The sequence below is a fragment of the Phalacrocorax aristotelis genome, chromosome 9, assembly GCF_949628215.1.
Source record: "Phalacrocorax aristotelis chromosome 9, bGulAri2.1, whole genome shotgun sequence".
In the NCBI taxonomy this organism is placed as follows: domain Eukaryota; kingdom Metazoa; phylum Chordata; class Aves; order Suliformes; family Phalacrocoracidae; genus Phalacrocorax; species Phalacrocorax aristotelis.
The window spans coordinates 32,738,677-32,759,401 of record NC_134284.1 but is presented as its reverse complement, the minus strand read 5'-3'; the positions used below and the strand labels follow the sequence as shown (position 1 = coordinate 32,759,401).

General features: G+C 47.3%; 1 long non-coding RNA gene across 1 annotated transcript; it reads left to right on the top strand.

Moving 5' to 3' along the window:
- Positions 1-7,516: 7,516 nt before the first annotated feature.
- On the top strand, positions 7,517-12,559 carry LOC142062159 (uncharacterized). The gene is made up of 4 exons (XR_012662388.1): positions 7,517-10,392; positions 11,619-11,718; positions 12,168-12,250; positions 12,374-12,559. It is a non-coding gene; the product is annotated as an uncharacterized LOC142062159 (long non-coding RNA).
- The last annotated feature ends 8,166 nt before the right edge of the window (positions 12,560-20,725 follow it).

The window sequence follows — 20,725 nt, the reverse complement described above, 5'->3', positions numbered from 1 at the left end:
CTGAATGCAACATCACTTTAAAAAAAGAAAAGGTAGAAATGAGACAGCATGACTGGGAGCTGGTTTTCAGCATATGATCCCACAGAGAGTGTCTCCAGTGGTAAAGCTGCCTCTAGATGTTCTTACGCCATGAAAAACCACCAGGAGCAGAGGAGAGTATCTTCAAGCTTGTGCTGATGCTGCTGTCTGAGGAACTGTGCTATAAATCAGACTATTGACACGAGCAGTGCTTTAAAAAACAATCAGCCTTTTTGGGGAAGGTGGAGGTGTTCTTTTACCCTGCAGCAGGTTGCTACAGCAGGGCTCTGAATGGTTGCACTGTAACAACTGACAGCAGGATAATGAAATGCAGTGGAGAGGGCAAGAGCTTCTTAAACCAGGTTTCCCGCGAGAGAAAACCCTCATGAAACTATGTTCCAAGTAATCTGTCGAACTGCTAGATTTTTAAGGATCCTAATATATAATTTAGGTCCCCTTTTGTTGTGGTGTAAAAAGCAAATGAGCTGTACCCTTCTTGCGCCCAGAGCTGTAGGCCTGGGTCAGGACTGTGCTTTGTTAACCAAAGTATGGTAATCGCACTGAGAACACGAAGACAGCTGATAAACTAAGGATGGGACGGGAGACAGCAGATGGATACACAGGAAAGGAGAGCGCACAGGAAAGGATGAGACAGCCCTGGCCAGTGGGAGAGGCAGTGTCTCATCATACCAGGAAAACAACTGTGTCACATTTTACTGTCTGCAGTGCTGAGCATCACGTGTTTTGCTCTAATTCTCTTATTTTTCTCTTCTTGGGAAGAAGCGCATCACATCAAAGGTGTTGTCATTGTCACTGACTGAATCCTGTAGGAATGAGCTGTGTTTTTAGGGAAGTATGTCAGAAAATGCCTGGCGAAGACCATTTTCAATCAGTTTTGAAAATTCCCCATAGAGTTATGTTCTCTCCCAACTTGACGAGACTGATTTTTTTCCTAAGCTTCTGGATGGCTGGCACTGCTTCGAAGGTCTGCTGCTGGTGGGGATCACACTGGCAGTGGGATGCGCTAATGTTCATCCCCTCTACAACCCCCACTGTTCCCATTCAAAGAGAATTTTGGAGAGGAAGAAAGTGCAAACTATTTGCTTTTCCTTCACCAAAGCTTTCCAAAAACAAAGTATCATGCCACATAAACATAAGTGGACATCTGTAAATCTGGGACCCTGTGCATAGATCGTATTACAGGTATTTATATTCCTAGGAAAAGCTGTAGGCTGAGGGCGGGTGGGTTGTTTTGCTTTGGTTTTAATCAGAGTCTCCATTTTTCCTTTGAAATGGGGGGGGGGAAAGTATCTTCTAGAAATTTATCTATTTCTTTTCAATTCAGTTTCATATTTCAGATTCCTGTAAATAGTTTTCCGGGGTTTGAAATGGTAAGCACATGTTCTGTGAACACAGCCAAGCCGTGATAAGGAATTTGTCTGTCTGCGTCTCCAAGTTCCATTTTGTTTCTACAGCTTTTATGATTGAAAATGCACATCTCTCATGGGCACTCGCAGTACTGAAACAGCATGATTTGCAAGCTTGCTAAATGGATTTCTTCCAAGCAAGTCATTGGGGTATGTCATCAAAGCTTAACAGCATCAAATAGAATTCCATCTAGAAAAAGTATTAAAACCCCACCTCTGTACAGCTATATTTTTCAGTTAATTCTCAGCAGCAGAGAGGTGGGGGGGAGAGGGGTGTTATTGGATTTCAGGATTGTCGTGTGGAAACCAAAACCCTGGCTTTATTTTTTTGGTTTGACTGAATTCCTGGTGAAGCTTGCTCTTGTCTTACAGTAGAAAAGCACTAGAACAAGAGTATTTGTTGATGGATTGGACTTGCAGTATATGAAAGTGCAAAACTGAAATGTCAGAAGTGGTTATATCTGCAGAGCATCTTTTCTGACTTTGGTAAGTTAAATCGGCTGTTTGGAAGTGAGGTGCTCAAAATCCAGGGGGTTTTTTCTTCCTCTTCTCCCACTCCGTGAAAAAAAAAAAAGAGAGATGCTGTATGGTGAGGGTGGCAGCAATGAAGAGAATGGGTGGATCGACAGAGACATGATGCTGCTCCTGGCACGGGCAGGGATCCTCTCTCCCAGGCCAGCAAAGGCTCTTGGGACAGGACCCCAGCCATAAGCTGGTAGGTAATTTGTCTGATGCCAGTGTCGCCCTTCCCCTGTTCAGCTGAGTTATCTTGGTTTTCAGTATAGGAAGCAGAAAATTTAATGTGCACGTTTCGTCTGAACAATTGTGGGAAATTGGATAAAGTGAGGTTTTGGTTATTCCTGTTCACCTTCGTAGCTCAGAGATGGAACTTGTCAAAATTAGCTGCTAAAAACATATGCTAACCTTCCAAGGTGCTTTACACATCACTACAGGATAATGTTGTCTATCCTGGCTGGGTAAAGATATATGTGCCAACCTCCTCCCTGTGAATTGAATACTCAGATGTTTAAAATTACACGTGTGCAAAAATTTGCTGGATCCTAGTCTGAAATGTGGCCATTTAAGAGCTGGAACCCTGCAGCTGTTTAACAGCTTTCTGTTAACACTCAACAAAGACTTTAAGACAGAAAGACAAGAGGATTGCAACCTATAGAATTGATACATCCTGAGAAGTTCATCCTTTCCATAGGTGTCCAACAGTGTGTGGGAGTGAAAGCTATTGTATAAGCGTTGTGATATTTGTACTGGTTGGCAGGTGTGTTCCTATGGAGCTCTCTTTTTTTTCTCCCCTTATTCTGCTTCACTCCTGATTTAGATACATGTCTCTAAAAGTTGTCTCTAAAATATTCATTATTGTGATTATGTGTTGATATCTCCCCCAACCTTCCAGGACTTGGATGTGATTTTGCTTCTTTGATCCTGCAGATCCAAATCTTGATGTTGTGGCATCCTTGAGCCAAGTGAGGGGACTGCAACAGAAGCTTTTTCCAGAAATCTTGAAAAACCCCATCAAAATCTCACGACGGTGATGTGGCCAGCTGAGCAGGGGCCACAATAACGCCCTGGGCCCTGCTTCTGTGACGGCAATAGTACAAACCCACAAACCTGTGTCTGCGTCTAGAGCTTTTGTTATATTTTGTGTAGAAGGTGAAACCTGCTTTTGCCTTTTGCTGTCATTCTCTGCCTTGAGAGGAGAAAGTGGACCATTAAAGTTCAGGGATCATTTTTCTTCCTTATACATTGCTTCATATCTAGGTTAGAAACCAGAAGGTAAGAGAAAAGTAAAATCAGAAGTGTAATCAGGAGCCTGTGCGGCACCCCAGTATTTCCAGTCCATGAAAGGGCTGTTTTGGGAAAAAGTACTCTTTCACCCCTCTGTAGAACTTCCTTGGGGGCAGAGAAGCATCGTTGTTCTGATCAGACTTCACTCCCAAGGCCCATAGGTCTTCCAGGCTGGCGGGTCCTGCACTAAAGCTCTTGAGTGCCTTGAAGAGGGGTACGTGAGGCCCCTGAAATGGCTTGAACTAAAAGCCAGTGTGATTCTTGCCTGTGTAGCTGCCATTGCAGGTCTAGGGCTATTCTCAGAATAATAGCTGGGAAAGGGAGAGATGCAAAAATCAGTCATCCGAAGAGTTGAGCTTCAGGGTGCTGAGAAAAGAACTTTACTGAAACTCAGAAAACTGAAAACAACAGGAAAGTAGCAATTCTGCTACCGCTGCCTGCTTTGCCGATGAGCTGGAAGGCCGGGCAGCTACCGGGAGGGAGGTTCGGGAGGCAGGCAGTGACCGCTGCCAGCAGCAGGCAGGGCACTCCCAGCAGTGCCCATCTTCATCCTGCCAGCCCTGGGCAGGCAAGGCAGCAGCTCTGGCTCTTCAGGCTCTCTCTTGGCTCTGTCTTTTCCTGACAGGAGTGGCCAGCCCTGCAAATTAGGGTTGCTAACATTTCATTTTGCCTTGAGGTGGCTGCAGGCAGAGGCCCCTGTGCAGGGACAACATGCTGCAGTTGTATCGGTAGGGTCGTTCCCTGCTCTACCATCTCAGCACACCGATTTCTTACTGTCAGCTGAAAAATCTCCCCTGGTTAGTGCTTGTTCCTTAATATATGTACAGTTGTACTTACCCTGCAGCCTGTTATCGCCTGGATAGCCAACTGTTTGATCACCGTGTAAAAATCTTGCCACTGAAATGATGACTTAGAGCTTATTTTTAATGGGTTCTGGGAGACGCTTCTTGCAGTGACTGGGGATTTTGCTGGGTGAGTGGCATCCTGTCGTTTTTTCCCCCCCTTCTTTTTATTCTGACACTCTTGGAAATTGTGCTCTTCCTGCATGATGTGCCCTTGGAGAAGGGCATTCAGCATCCTGCATCTGTCACATAAATACCATCTTCCCTTCCGTGCTGCAGAGTCGTGGCGCCTTCCCTGCTGTGTTTCCTTAATCAGCACCTATGGCAAAGCAGCGGGCACGAAGCCACGGATTAAACCTGGTACTTGCTGTGAAACCCAGCATCTGCTTAAATAGCACTTACATCTGTTAATGCCGATTGTTTAATGCAGCTTTCTAGGCAGTACGGTGCCAGGTGCTGTAGAGTAAGGCATTCCTCTGGCTGATAAACTTTGCAGCTCAAGAGTAAGGAGGATTTCCCCGTCTGTGCTTGGGCTGCTGTGTCATTGCCTCCTTTGATGCCAGACTTTGAACAACTGATCTTGTTTTGTTCCGTTTTGTTTCCCCAGATCAATTAACTAAAGCCATCTTTGCAATAAGTATTTTCTTTTTAAAAGCAGGCGCACTCTTGCCTCCTCTAATTACGATAAGGATGTTTGTTGTTCAGGGCAGGGGGTCCCAGTGGTTTTGTTTAGGTTCTTATAGACCTCTATGGGGACAATAGCGGCTGGTTTCTGCAAGTCCTGGTAAAACTAGGAGGGTGCAGAGGGATGAGATGGGGACCACACCACAAAGAGGCATCCTTATGGAAAACAAAGGGCAGGAGTGGGTCGGAGGGTGACACATCCCTCTTTCGTGCTTGTAGGAAGAGTTTTGCATCTTCTTGTACTCTTTGACTGGTAAAGATCCTTTAGGCAGGAACATTTTTTTCTCTGCACTGGGCCAATAAATAACAGCAAAGAACTGCTCATCCCTGCCTACCTGGACTATTTTTGTTGTTATCTTAATTGCTTCATTCTCACAACCCACACTCAATCTTTTCAGAAAATTGGAGCCTTGAACTTCTTTCCAGGATCTTGAGGAAATCTCACGTCTCCCCACCATTTCCCAGCCTGTCTCATCTACGAGAACAAGCCCTATCTCTTCCCACCTGATGTAGTCTGAATTTCCTCAGGGATTATCTAAACAGAGCCCACGTGATCCATTTCTCTCAACCCCTCTACAATTGGGAAAGCATAAATCATGGGTCCCTACAAATAAACACAACTGGCAAGATGTTATTTTTCTCTGTCTGAAGTAACACCGGTTCTTTAATCTGCCGCCTCCTGGAAGCGTGTCTGTTCAGAGAATGTACAACCATTACAATGTATACACAATGTTCTTCTGCCACTTCTTCTTGCAAGCCATAATGGGACTCCTACACCAGACACACTGAAAGAAATGTGGCCAAGTGAATACCTCTTACTGTTTTCACTTCTCTTCTTCAACTTGGCTTTGAAACCAGAAAGCATTTCTGCTTGTAAGGAAAGGAATGGCTGGCTAAGAAAGGGAAAATCTTGACCATGAAATCCTGCTGCAGCTTAGTTTTCAGACTTGTGACTTTCGTTCAAACTTCATGTTATAGTTGCGAGGCTGTTTTGACATCATTAATTCTGAAAATATTCTTTGTAAAATGAAGAAAGGGTAAGTTCTTGCCATAACGAAAACAACTTTGAGCTGAACACTTAAAAACGCTACAAAAACTGGAGATGTTTTTACAGTTAAACCTCGTCTGGAGTTCATTTAAAATAATCATGTTTACATGGAGGTGAATTAGTGTGCTGAGCTGTGCCAATGCCTCGCTGTAGTTAAAAGCAGACGGCCAAGAATTATAACCCTGGCAACTCAGTCCCTGCGTGCTGCACTCCTGGCTATGTGCAAGAACCCAGGGGCAGAAAGGCCAGTCTGGGAGGGTAGTGGGGAGTCAAAATCGCTTTAATCAGTGATGAACCTTGTAGGAATATTCCAGGGCAGTAAGTGCTGGGTCCATGATTTGTCTTTCATTATGAAACAACTATTTTTCTGTATGCAAAAGGTAAGCCTATACAGAGGTCCTATTGCTGTGTCTCTGCTGAGGCTAGGAGTCAGTTTGCTGGGCAATGAAGATGTCCACATCTCTGCTAGCCCTCTGCACCTCCTTATGGTTTTTGGAACAGGATGCGACTCATCTCTGCTCTTGGAGACACCTCCTTTGGGGTAAGGCGGGTCTTTCCCTTCAGCGTCCCTAGATGGCAGGGATCGGGGGTAGTAGAGATGAACCCACCCCATGGCTCATTTTCCAATAGCATTGTTGGCCTGAGAGCCTCCAAGTAAGCAGACCTCATCTTCAAACCTTTCTTTGAGGCGTGTTGGCTGCTAAATGCGTATTTGGAGTTAGCGGTGACCTGGATGGGTCCCTGCAAACGTTTCACTGCTCCACTCCTGCCCTTCAGTTCAGCTACTCCTATTTTTAAGGGCTGTCTGCTTACGACACGTACTCATGAAAGGAGTTTTGCATCTGATACGCATGTATAATACATGGGATTGTCTCTGGCACATCTGTGCTGTGTGGTCTTTCTAGGAGCCTGAGAAAGCATTTCTCTTGTGAAAACTTTGAGTGGCAGGATTACTTCCCAGCTAAGGTCTGTGAGCAATTGCAGAGAGCAAAGCTTTTTGGTTTTGCTTTGATGGTCAAAAATGCCGTTGCCGTGAGTGTTGGCTGATATGAGAAGGAGCTTTATTTCAGGCAGCCTCTGCTGTTTTCAGTTAATTGAAGCTTGTGGTTGTTGCAAGCCCTCTCTTGACCCTCAGCTCATCTCCTATCTCCATCTGCCACTATTGAGCTGTTACCGGAGATGCTGTTCCTGCCTGGGCTCTCAGCCTGCTCCTGGAGATGCCGTTCCTGCTCAGCCTGGTCCTGGCAGACTGTGCCTGTCCTTGCCAGGCAGCGTGTCAGCAAGGACACGTGGCCTGGCAGCTGCTCCATGCTGGAAACTCGGTTGTTGCTGTCTTCCTTGTTACTGCACCCTGTGCTGGCCAGGAAACGTCAGCCACGGGGCTGCCAGCTCGGGCTTCACTCAACCCCCGCCATCGCTGTATGCTGCACCCCCAGGAGAAAGGGAGGTACAGGGGAAAAGGGAGACAACAAGAAGCAGGGTTACAAATCACACTGAGGAAGGTGCAAAGCAGATACGGACAAGTGGGGGATGTGTGTTGGCAGCGGATGGGCTCTGTGCTGGCGCTCACTCGCTTTGGTCTGGATCTGTATAACCATGAGATCAATTTCTCCGAGTGGAACTAGGCTGGAGGAATCTTGATGAGATCAAAGGGAGATAATTTTATTACAGTGGCCTGCAAGTTCCTTTTATGTGAGTATATTGCTGCTTAATGTAGGGGATCAAATTCTTAGCTGATATAAATCTGCATGTAGCTCCATTGACTTTTATGGCACTACAGCCATTTACCGCATCTTGTGATTTACTGGGTCTGCGTTAGCGCCCTGCACGGACGGTTCCCAAGCTGCTGTCTGCAGACGACTGGAGTCACAACCACGGGTACATGGCCCTCAGTTGGGTGTTTGCAATCTTCTCCAGAGCATCCTCCGTTACAGACTTAGTAATTAGACTGCCTTGTATTCCACAATAAATTTCATGTGTTGACAGCAGTCTGTGGTCCAAAAGCTACGGATGCCACCGCTCTAAACACTCCTCACTAATTCATTAGCTTTTCATTTGTGTAAATAAAGATTCTCATTAGTTTTGGGGGGATTTTTTTTTTTTGTCGCTTGGGCTGGAGAAGCTCTTTGCCAGCAGCTTTGCCCAGGGATTTGTTTCTCCAGATAACAAATCTTGGGACCAGAAGCTGAACCAGGACAAGCTGCCATGTTAATGAACTGTAAATTTAGAGCATCTTAGCATGCTTGGAAAAAGTATAAATCATAGGTTACTGCTGACTTCTTTCTTTTTTTGTTTCAAAAGTGAACAAGTAGCCAACCATTAGGTTTCTTTCAACGGTGACAGGCTAATTGTTTCAAAATGGGGCTATGTAATACGTTGAGCGCTGCGATGTGAGATCAGCTGGAACATCTGTTCCTGAAGAACGCCGTGTAGGAACATCCCTTCTAAACAGAGATAAGCCGGTTCGAACAGGATATGAAGGAACATTGCAAAGCTGAGAAAATTACTGTCATGACAGCTGTAAAACCAAAAACTTCTTGGAAACGCAGCCTGGGAACGCTGCTCTTAAACAGAAGCAGAGAAAAACGGATCTGGGTGTCTGGGCAGGGCACTGCATCGCAGGGAAGCAGGGTCCTCTTGCAAGGCCTTTGCTGGCATTAAAATGTTCCTTCCCAGTTTCTGTCTGCAAGAGCATTTTGTAGGCTGTGAGATGGCTTAGGAGGCCAGTTCTGACACGAGGTAATTAGCTGGAATTCAGATTGTTTTCAGCAAATGTGAGACAGTTGTCACAGATTTTATTTTTCCTGCACTGTGGGCATCTTCTGGTGGCCACCACCAGAAGCACAACACGAAATTAGATGGGTGCAGTGCAGCCAGTATGCTTCATGTGTTATTTTTATAGCTATTTCTGTATCTTGCCAGGTATCTTTCTTAGGGAAAAGGCTGTTTTGGTTGGGTTTTTTTGTTAGTTTTTTTTTTTTAAAGGTGTTTGGTGTAATGGGAATTTTTAGCTGTGATACTTAACTTTTGCATGGCAAATGAAACATCTGAAGAAAACAGTACCCAGAAACTGGATAGTTTAAGGGGTGCAAAGCTGAATTCTTGCAGCAAGGAATAAATAAGAAAAAAGATAATGCATACGTTTCTGATGCAGGTCAAGTACCTGACTGAATGCTGGTTTACCATGAGTTTTTCCCTTGGAGTATTTTAATTGTTCTGGCTGCCACTAGTGACACTGACACAGTATCCACACAAAATGGAAAAATATTAATGTGCAAAGGTTTTGAGCAACTTGACAGAAGCTCTGAAAGGAGCAGGGCCAGGGACGAGCATAGAAACGTGAAAGTATTTTGGATTACTGCACCCAAGCCTCAGTTTCACAAGATATTTAAAACACATGCCTACATTTAATCGTATGAATACTTGTACAGGCTTCAGTGAGACCCTTCTCTTGGGTAAATTTAGGCATAGGCTCAGATGTCTCACTGAATGAGAAGCGTAGAAGGACTCCGCGTACTTCCTCCTCAAGGCCCACATAGTAACAACTCCAAGTAAATCCCAGTTGAGTACATAAAGCAGATGAGTGCAAAAAACACTGTGATAAATCCTTTACCAGTTCTTAAATCTTGCTGATCTTTAATCTGATAACTCTTCCTCCCTCAGACAAACTGAGGGGTATAGTATTTCAGCTCTCAGACTGCATGCTGGTATGCGTAGATGTATTACGTGCTGTGTCTCAGGGCGAGGAGCATATGCAGAAATTAGGAATTTGGTTGCTCAGTTAGAAATAGCCAGTTTTTAAGCTGTCTTTCATTAAGTCTATTATTCAACAGAAAACTTTCTTGCTCAGCCAGTAAACGCATCTTCAGAGGTGCTGTTGCTGCAAATCCAGTTTACACACGGATTCCTGATTATCGCAGCAGAGATGAAATGAAATAATTTCTCCTGCTGCTCCCTGTCCTCTGCTGCTGGCCCAGCCGAGGGATTTGCTCCAGATGGCAGCGGCAGGTGGGAGCGCTCTGCGCTGGGGGACGAGGAGGGAGGTGTGCTCCATTCCCTGCGCATCCCGCACGGGCGATGTCCGGAGGAGGAATGTGCCAAAGCACCACCACCGTCTGCTCTGGCCAAGCTGAGAAATGGCTGCAAAAGGACCTCCTGCTCCCATCTCCCTGCTGGCATCGTCTGGTCCTTCCCTGCATCCTTCAGGCATCACTAGAGGTAATGGGGAATGACTGAAAATCCCTGGGAATTATTGAAAATCCCTGGGTTTGTGGCTTGTCAGAGGATGGAGCAAACCATCTCATTTCCTGCCCAATGCACACATGGCTCCCCTGTTGTCCCCTGGACCAGTGCCACTCGGATCCATGCTACCACATATGACCCTGCACGGCAGAGACGGTGGCCAGCCTGTCTCCGAACCCCAGCAGGAATATCCTCCTCCAACTGAAAACAACTTTTTAAAACAGTATTTTAAATTTCTGAGCTCCTGATTGAAGATACCAGAGACGTGATGGATCCGGTTGGCAGAACAGCTCCTGGATGAGCCACCGGCATCCCTTCCCATCGAGAGGTACTGAGGCTCTGGGAGCTGATGGCTATCTGGGGATGATGCCAGATCTTGGCTGGGGTGTGGCCCAGAGTTTCTCAAAGTAAGAAAGGGGTAGAAAAGCAAAGCTGTGCTGTTGATTTCAGCTGTGAGAGGCCAAGGACAGGCAGGCGGCTGCCAGTGCTTGCAGCCTGGCAGAGCCAGTGTGGGAAAGGTGAGGCATCCACGAGGCCCCGCTCCTTTCCCTACTGCAGATGAAAGGGCAGCTGGCTGTGAAAATACTCAGAGGGGACCATTAAGAGAGCTTTAAACAGAGCAGGTCCCCAGATGTGAAAACTTCCACTGCCAGCAAGAGAATTAGGGATCTCCTGCAGACTGTGCTTTATCGAGTGCTGAAGCCATCGCTGTGTTACCATTACCTGCTGGCATAGATACCTGTGGAGAATAAACACTGGCTCTCGCAAGGCTGTGGCTGGGTGACCCGCTCAGCCTGTTTTACTGCCGCTCGCCGTCGCCTCTGCCCTCCCGTGCTGGTGCCCCCTGGGCCCTTTGCCCAGCGTTGGGGTGCTCAACGCTGCACGCTCTACGCTCTGGCCTGAGCCTTCCTTCACGCTGGCTCAGGGATTTGTGCTCCTGCAGCCCCTCAGGTCGGGTCAGGCTGCTGGGGCTGCAGTTACCTGGTGCTGCACAGCCTCCTTTAAATCTCAAATATCCTCATTTTTTAGGGTAAAGGGCACAAGGACAGAAACATCAGGAGTTTCAAGGCCTGTTCTTCAGCAGGGTGCATGGAAGTCACCAGAATTACATTTGCTGTTAATGATGAAGACTGGCTGCAAAGCTAAAATGTCTATATGAATTAAAAGAACTTATTTTTTTGCTAGCTGCGCTTGACACTCCCAATGAGAGGAGAGTTTTCTCACGAGTTTCTGGAGTAGGGGAGATTCATGCAGCAGCAGAGCCTGTTCCTGGTGCCTTCTTTTTGTGAAGAGGGTTTCAAAAGAGCCATGGCTCCTGCAGCCAAAAAGCAGTGATGCAGGAGCTTTGTGTAAAAGTTGATTTAAAACTTTTTCTTTGGTTATGGGTTAATAAAGGCAAAACAGAGCTGCTGCTTGGGGCATCAGACATTGAATTCCCTGTGTAGAAGCTCAGGAACTGAACTAAAGTCCCAATTTGGAAGACATCCCTCCACCAGGGGTGAGAGCTACTGGCACAGAAACCTCTGTTCATACTTTTGTGTATATCCTTTGTAGGATATTGCGGTGCTCTCTCTGCTCTCCGCCATGCAAGTGTCCTCCAAGTACCACGGTGATTTGGGTGCTTTGATTTTTGTGTCAGGTTCCTCCTCACACAGTGAGTAGAAAAGATCATCCTTGATTCCAGCCCTGTTTTCTGGCCCTGTTTTCTAAGTGCTGCTTTTGACCCAAAGCTCTCGCTAACTGGCTGGGCTGGAGGCTGCTCACGTATCCCTATCGATCCACTCACATGTCCAGCTGAGTTCATTTGGCTGCTCTGGCTATTTCATCGATCCCCACATTAATCTACCTGCAGACTCCTCTTTCAGCCACTTTGCAGCTTCTCAGCAGCTTTGCCTGGAGCAGGAACATATTTTTCATCTTTCTGCTGAGTTTACATGAGGTGAATTTAGAGACCTGCCAACGCCTGTGAACTTCCCAGGCTGCAGGAGAGGCGTTGCTACCTTTAAGTGAAAACCAAGGCTGAATTGGTTTTCTTTTGTTTCACTAATTGGCTCAGCACTGTGGTTGGTATTTATTGCTTTTGTGCTGGTCCTTGCTTTCTAGGTCTCTCTGTCGTACTATGCTGCTCCCATGAAATGCAGAAATATCACACTTTCCTTGGGATACGCCAACAACTCGGGAAGGGGGTGAGTGTAACCAAACAGATTTCCCACCTTCCAGAGCAGGGGAACTGCTCAACTGTTGCCTGCCTTTTGTTAAGCATGTGAGCTGCTGTATAAATCACATTTATTTTGTTTATTTCTCCAAAGAGAGCCAGCAAAGACAGACTTCTGCCTCCATCGTGCTGTAGATCCAGGTGCTTTGCTTGGTTCATGGGGAGTCATTTCAAAGGGGTTGTCCTCGCCTTGTCCTCTGCCAATCCACTCCTCGCTTCTGAACAAAGAAAGAGACCCCTGCTCCTCCAAGAGAAGTGTTTTAAGTGGTTATGAGGCTATAAAAAAAAAAAAAAGAAAAGAAAAATGCTGGGAGAAATTTTGCAGAACCTCCAATGGCGCATCTGTGACCAGCAATGGAAAAATGGGCTTGGGCTGCTCTTCTGAAGCCTTCATCAGCGGTTAGCTTCTGGCAAAGCTTACCTTCAGTCAGGCTGGTGTCAGTGGCAGTGCAGCTGTACCTGCACGGAGGTCCCTGAACCCCCTCAGATCCTTTGCAGAATGGGAACAAACAATTTCCATTACTTTTCTTTGTAACTCTTCAATTTGCGCTTGGCAAACGCGGGACAGCAAGAGAAAGAGAAACCTTTGGATGCACAACTGGAGGTGACGGCGCAGTTGATCGTGTGCCTGCATCTATTGCTAAATCCAGCCTTTTGAAACCATCCTGGAGTGGAAGTCAATGTGCAGCAGATCCGTTGCAAGATGGAAGGTGGGGGCTGCATGGCCATGGCAGGGGCACGGTGGTGGTTTTGGCCAGGTGAAGGCAGGAGTGATGGAGCTGAGCTGCCTGTTCTGGCATTTCCCTGGGGCTCAGCGCTCTGAGTTCATCAGAGCATGCCAGGGAAGCTATCACCTTTCTTACCCACTTGACTCCTCCCTGTGCTTTAAAGCAAGGGCTTTTTCCCCATGGCGCAGCTGTAAAAAGTATAGTTTAACAGCAGCCTCGTTATAAATTTTTATGCAGCCACATTCTAATTAAAAAACAAAACTCATCAGAAATTGCTTTCCAAGGGACCTAGCCCAAGTGGGGATCGAGGGCATTTGCCGTACAGCAGCCAAAACTTTAAAAAATGTTTGGTTTAGAGTGCAGCAATCTCAGCACATGGGAATGGGCTATTCCAGCTCACAGGAATTGGTTATTCCCCGCCAGGGATCCCTGAATGGTGCTTTGCTGAGGACAAAAAAACTCTTAAACAAGTACAAAACTCCCCTTTAGCTCAAGGACTCAGTGACTGGTCATGCTGGGGAAGTGAAGTGTCAGTGGGGAAAGCTCCTCCTTGATGCTTTAGTTGGATGTCGGCATTTGGAGACCCAGCCGTCCTGTGGGATTCATCCCATGTGCTCAGCCCCCACCCTGGTGGATCCTAAAGACATTATGACACTTGCCTCTTGGTGACCTTCCAGGTCTCAAATATCACAATACGAGCAGGAAATAGGGTATCACCCCAGAAATAAGAACTGAAAAAATGTGGAAGGCCGGGATGAGAAAATCCCTGCGTAAGGACAGGATTGCTCATGCTTCTTATTTGTTTCTGGCATTGCAGGTTAGGAGCCAATGTGCTTCCAGAGGTTTTCACCCCACAATCACAAGAGCCAAAGATTTACTCTGTTTTGTTAACAGGAGCTGGTGTGATATGATCCGCGACTGGCAGTCGATGCTTTGGAGCTGTGCTAAATACAGTGACAAAGTACTGTGACATTTTTGATGGCACCAAGTAACTCAGGATGTTCTTTGTGGCTGGTGGGACACGGTGACAATATAGTCCCGCGTTGAGGCCCTTCATTAGGGCATGGTGGCACCTAAGCCATTTAGCTTTGGAGGGCTTGGTGACTATGTCCTGAGCCCTTTACTCCAATGCTATCCCAGGTTCTAACATTTTTAAATACTGGGTTTTAGCATGGTGCAGTGTCTCTCTAAGCTTTTTCTTAGTTTAATTCACCCATCCACATCTATGGCAGAATTACTCTGTTCCAAGGACAGAAATGCTGGGCTCTAATTTTGCCCCTATTCATAAAGTAGCATCAAAACCCCAGTGCTCCATGTCAGGCCTCTTCCCAAACCCTGCCCGTTCATAGATGGGTTGCCACATTGTTTGCTGTAAAATGCTTGTACCAAAATCCTGTGTTGGGGTGAGCTGGGCTTGCAAATGCCAGGGCTGTGGTGCCGCAGCGGAGACTCCGCTTCCAGCAAGCAGGGAGTCTTCCAAGGCAGGGAGCAACTTAAGTCCTTAAACCCGACTTTGAAATGCCTTCCAGTTCAGGGCAAGGAAGGGAGAAGTTTGAGGTGGGGGGGATGTGGGACTTGAATACCCACGTCTTAGGGAGTCTCAGGGCACCACCTATATATAGCTATACATGTAAATGCATATATACATATATATGTGTGTGCGTGTTATATATTGCAATCAATCTGCCTGCGGGCAGCTGCTGACATAGGCAGTCCATCTTTCCCCTGGGAGGGAAAAATGAGCCATACTCTGCTGAGAAAAGAGAGAAGGATATTGAAGTCAACTAAGAAAATTAAGGAAAAATAAAAAGGACTGATCTGCAGCTGGAGATGTTGAGGCACAAATTGGTTTTCTCTTTGTTTTTCTCCCTATTCCCCACCTGCCTGTCTGCCTGGCCAAGCTCTTGCCCATTCTTGCTGCCAACTTGCTTTCCTGCAGCCTGTTGCACTTCTCTGGTGCCTGGAAAACTCCTGCAAAGCCTCTGAGCAGCCACAGCAGGAGAGTGATGAGTTTGATGGTGCTGTTGGCAGCCAGCTGCCCATGAAGCAGTGCTACCGGTGAGGGAGCCGGCCATGGAAGAAAACTGTTGCAGATTTTCTTGAGCCCCAAAGCCCTCCCTTTCCTCCCTTCCACAACTGTTCACATAAATCTCACCTCCTGCTCACAGAGAGTGCCTGTCTCCTCTCGCTGCCCCGTCCTATGCTCCCCCGCTGGCCCGGAAAGGGAGACGGCAATCAGCCGGGCTTCAGCTCTCGCTGTTTCAGGATGCGATATCAGACAGTAAGTTTTGATGCAGTTGATTGAAAAAAGCCTGGAGAGCTGCGGAACTGAGCTGCAATGGTGGAGGTGAAGTTGCCTGTAAAAACTATAATAAAGCTGTGAGCATCTGCACTCCCCTGCCCCATCCCCAGCAGGGACTGCCCTTGGCAAAGGGCCCCAGCAGAGATGATGGGTGCTGGGGAGCATCCTCTGGGCAGGCTTGGGGCCACGGAAGAATGCTCCAAAGCTCTTTAAAACTGGACCCTGCTTCCTGCATGGGTTAGAAACAAGTGGTTTGGTAATTTTTTTTTCTCAGGGGCTATTTCCCTGCCTTGCCTTGCTGTGTGACACGGCATCGCCTGCTCTCGGCAGCCGCGCCAGGAGGGGCATTGATGAGGGTGAGGGCTCACAGCTGGCAGAGGGGTTGCAAGGCTGCTGATTCCTGAAACAGGGCAGGCAGAAGTATCGCTCCCCAGCCCAGGCTGTCAGCTCAGGGGCTTATACTGAATTTTTTATTCACAACTTGTGTTTTCCTTGCAATGCAAGCATTTTTGCTTTTTTTAAAAAAGGAAAATAGCTGTAAACTACCTTTTATTTTCTGTTCCCCCACCTAGAAAGTTAGAGAAATCCCATTTTGAAAAAGAAATTGTGGGGAAATGATGTGTCTAAGTGATAACACATGTTGTTAATGCTCTGAGGGTTCATCATAACAAGCACCTTCATGTATCCTGATCTATTTATAAGGAGAAGTGCTGCCCGTGCCGTAAGTGGCTGCCTTGAGGTTGCCCCAGCAGTTCAGGCCAGCACCTGGGAAAAAACCTTCCCTTTTTTTAATCCTCATCTGTACTTTGAAGAAGGCAGCATTTCTCCTGCTGAGTTTGTTTTCAAACTAGGACCAGCCAAGGGCACAGCCAAGTTACTGGGACCTCATCCTACTGTAGAATTATTCGTTTTCTCTCATAACTATTTATTATCTTCTCTTTTTTTAGAGCTCTTTCTCCCCTGTGCTATTGGCTCAACATCATCAGGCCTGTCCATAACACCAATGCCACATTTTTGTTCTGGTCACTGAAATTTAATCTCAGGCTCAGACAGAGCATTAACAACCACCTGTGCATGGGGGACACATGCCGTTCGATTTATTGCAGTGCAGAGGAAAATGCCTCGTGCACTGCTGGATTACATGGTTCCCCCATCAGATCTATTATTAAAGATACTCTTGCCACTGAGCTCATTAAGAAATACATTCCCCAGCTCCTTCTCGCTTGGCCCCGCCTCTTTTAAAACTGAACCTTTTAATTTGAATTAATCTTTAATTCGATTCTGTCTCCTTTCGTGCTCTCCCTATAAAGAGCTATTCCCCAGGTTCCTTAGGATGAGGAGTTATTTAATCAAGTTTAACCGAGGATGTGTAGCCATGGAATTGATCTAATTTTGTTGATGTGGCTGCAGGATTTTATTACCTTCTTGTAGCGGGGACATATAATCATAAAAGAACAAGAGAGTGGGAAGCCCTGGGGTTTCTCAGTCTGCACTGCTCATCTCCAATGGATTTAGCACATGGGGCAGTAAAGGGAAGGGCTCACTACTGGGTTGGTTTCCTTGTTTTCTCTGGGGGATGCTTCATTTTCAGCTGTGCATTTTTTTGTGCTAGAGTTCTCCATGCAACAGGATGCTGGGAGGAAGGGGGAGCAGCAGGAGTGTTTAGCGACAAAAATTAATCCATGGGGACTTGGGGGTGGGGGGTGGGGGGTTAATAGCTACTTTAGTTCTTGATGCTATTTCTATAAATGGCCACAGGGCTTGAGCCTTTTGTCTCCGGAGGAATGAACAGAGTTGGGGAGTGGAGCCAAGCTGGAGTGTGGCAAGAGACTCTGTATTTGTGGACTTTTGGTTTTGGCTACAGGTTCGATATCCAGCTGGTGAGCATGTTAGGTAATCCGCATGGCTGCGATGCTGCTGCAATTAAATGCACATGGCTGCAAGCCTGATCCGGGCAAAGCATGTCTGATCCGGGCAAACCATCAGTGGGGCCTGATGTGCCGCAGTGTGGTGTGATAGGGATGAAATCCCTTTCCTGCCCAGACCACAGCGCCTTCCTGCAAACTCTTTCTTGTCTGACAGCAGAGATAGAGGAGGTGGTTACAGCTGATAAATGGGAAATCCTGCATGTTCTTTTCCTTCCCCTCGCAGGGCTCTCCTAGATATCTCTTAACCACAACACCATGTTTGTCAAACCGATGTACAGAAAAGCGTCTTCCCTGCTCCTCATCACCTCTGGACAAACAGCAAGGCCTTGGTCTGCTCCCACGCCCCGGTGGATGGCAGTGGATGCACTCCTGATTTGCACCGCTGGAGGTGAGAACCGGGCCCCGACCACACTTATCCCAAGTGCTTTCATACCAAAATGGCAAAAGTCATCTCAGGTGCAGGCTCCCACCCCGGGGTGGGCTGGTGCCTCTGCAGCACCCTCGGTAGGTTCCAGTCCCCAGAATGCTGAAGACTTTCCTTAAAATCTCCTCCACAGGGTGTTTTCCCCAAGGAGCCCTGCCCTGGCGTGCATCCCTGGGGACAGGGGCAGCAGTGAGATGCCTGTAAACAGCCCCCAGGCCAGTGGGCGCTGCCTTTGCTCTGCCACGGTTTCTTCACCCTTCGCAGCTGCCAGATGCCGCCCTCTCACCGCTCCCTCCCTGCCAGGTGGTGCAATGGGGCTTGCGGGAGCAATCCCTTTTCAGGGAACAGCACAGCCCAGTTGCATCAGGTCTCTCTCCCCAGGACACAGACCCTTCTCCTCCCTGCGCCGGCACAGCTGGGGTCTGGGGGTTGCCACGGGACAGCTATGCCACTGTAGCTCGGTCTGGGGGGGCCCTGGCGTGTGGCAGAGCCAGTGTCACTTGGTCCCTGTCACCTGTTGCTGCTGGCGTGAGGTCTGTGCCTCATGAGCTCGTGTCTCCCATCAGCCAGATGGGCTCCTGTGACAACAGCCCTGCTGACCTGTGGGTATGGGCTTTGCTTTTCTGCCTGTTCAGGCACTTAACTACCCTGAAAACTCCCTTTAGCTGGCATCAGAGCATGCCACAGGTGGGATAAACCTCCATAAACAGCCTCAGCCTAGTGGGGCTGGGCAAGGGGATGGACTCCCCAGAACATGGCTGTGACTACACCCCAAGGGGATGCACCCAAAACCAGCCTCTGGCCTTGAGAAAAGCTCCTAGGCACTCTCTGCATCCCCACGCTCCTCAAGGAGAGCCGTGACCAAGCTGTGGAGCTTTGCCTTCAACTCCCCCAGCTCCCCAGGAGCAGTGTCAGGGCACAGACAAGTCCCAGCTGCCTGAGCCCCCCCTCTCGCTGGGGTGCCAGGACTAGCAGCGTTTGCATCCGCCTTGGGAGGACACGGCGGGATTGCTCCCAAGGGACGAGGACCATGCCGATTTGGGAGACTTTATCTAGCCCTAAACCCCAGGCTTGTCTTTGTGCATGAATCTTGTGAAAACCCTCATCTGCCGAAGAGCTTATTTCCCATCCAGAGTAGGTGGACAACACAGCGGGAAAAAATGCAGCTTTTGTGCTGCCGGATCCAAATCGCCATCTGTGTTTAAGAGCTCGGCTACTATAAATGCAGGCGGTGAAACCTGGTTAACCCATGCTTGGGGTCTCTGGGAGCACTGGAAGCCAAAGCGTGCACGTGGTTGTGCTGGTCCTGGCTCTGGGGGTGGGAAGACGGAGGTGCTCTGGACTGCTTTATTTTTAGGTGCCATCGATACAGATAAAACCGGACTTTGCAGCTGATTTAGATGAAATTTGACCAGCAACACCATTCCCAGCCTGATTTTATACCTCCTTTCCTCTCCCCCCGTACTCCCCCCTTGAAATGTTTTATGGATTATGCAGCTCCTGCCAAAGGATTTGAGTTTGAAACCATACTATACTTCGGCCTGTAAAGATGTTGAATGAATGATTTAAAACTCTGAGTCATTAAAACTGTCCAGGAGAACCTAATGAATGTTATTTACTGTGCTTCCCAGCTCAGCTAAAATCCAGCTTTTTCTTCTCCTGCTTTTTATACTTTTCTTTTCAAAACAGCAGCCAAAATTGTCTGGAAAGCATTCCTTGCCAGAGACAAACTGGATCAGTAAGTGGAAATGTCAGTTTTTCAGAATCTCCGCCACTGCTTTGAAGTAACTTCATTTTTTTGTTTGATTGCTCTAATTCAAAAGCTTTATCTTCTAGGCTATCTCTTTAAAAAAAGGAAATCTAGTGGCTGCAGCTAGCATTTAAAAAAAAAAAAAGCTGCCAAATCCTGATCTTTTGATGATAGTCTCTTCAGAAGGCTGCCTAGGTGGGCTGGCTCCTGGGCTCCCGCTCTGGCTGGGCAGCACCGCTGAGCTGAACGCAGTTACTCCCCATTTCCTGTGATGCCGGAGAGGTCAGAATAGGACCCCCTCTTTAATTTCTGTTTGTGTTGCCGAGCTTAGCCTTGGAAATGGAAATCTGACTTGAAAAGAAACTACTTGCGATTAGAGGCTGTGAAAAAAAAATAATCTAATGAGTTGCTGCTTTTAATTCCACATCTGAAAGGCAATCTATTACTGTCTTTTATCACTTCTGTCTCCTATTAGAGAAGCAATCTCATGCTGGGACTCTTTCAACACCCAGGCAGTTAATATACATTATAATTATTGCCTAATGTATGAATAGCCTGGTGTGCCCAAGTTCTGTGTTCATTTTTGCTCAGCTCCTGGAAAGCCTGCGTAGTACGTAAGCAGGGCTCGAGTCAGGATCTCATGAGATTGATGAAGGTTTTATTTTAAATTATTTATTTTTTGCATTGTGCTGTCACCACAGAGGATCTGTTTGAGAGCAAATGCAGAATACTCATGTAAGAAAAGATGATTCCTGCCCCAGAGGGGTTACAGGGAGACTGGTAGAGGAGGGAAAGGAAGGGGACAGGTCCCAGTAGATGAGCAGGGGATGGTATCGAGGACATCTGCCAGCTGTGAGCTCAGGAGGGCTGGGTTTATGGTGGACTTCCCAGTGCTGTTAAAAAAACAAAAAGAAAAAAAAAGATGACATTTTAAAAAGGAAAACATTCCTAAAATTTCATTTCAACTCAAGCAAAGATATTTTTTGTCCTTGATTTATAAGTCTATGCTCATTTTCAGGTTATTTAGCAAGTTTTAAACAAAAAGCAGAGCAAAAAGGCTAGTATTTTCCAAGCAACATGCTCTGCATACAGACTGTCAAAGCAAAACCTTCTTCCCTCACTCACAGAGGGGTTTGATTCCGCCCTGGGTCCCCCAGCTGCAGTCTTGCTGCCGAAAGGTGCTCAGGACCAGCATGGGGTTGCCGCTCGGTGCCCCGGCCCATGAGCGACACAGCCATTAAGCCCCAACCTCTCTGTGACCCAGCACGTGGGTTTTCAGAGAAGCCAGAAGCTCACAGCAGGTTGTGAAAATCC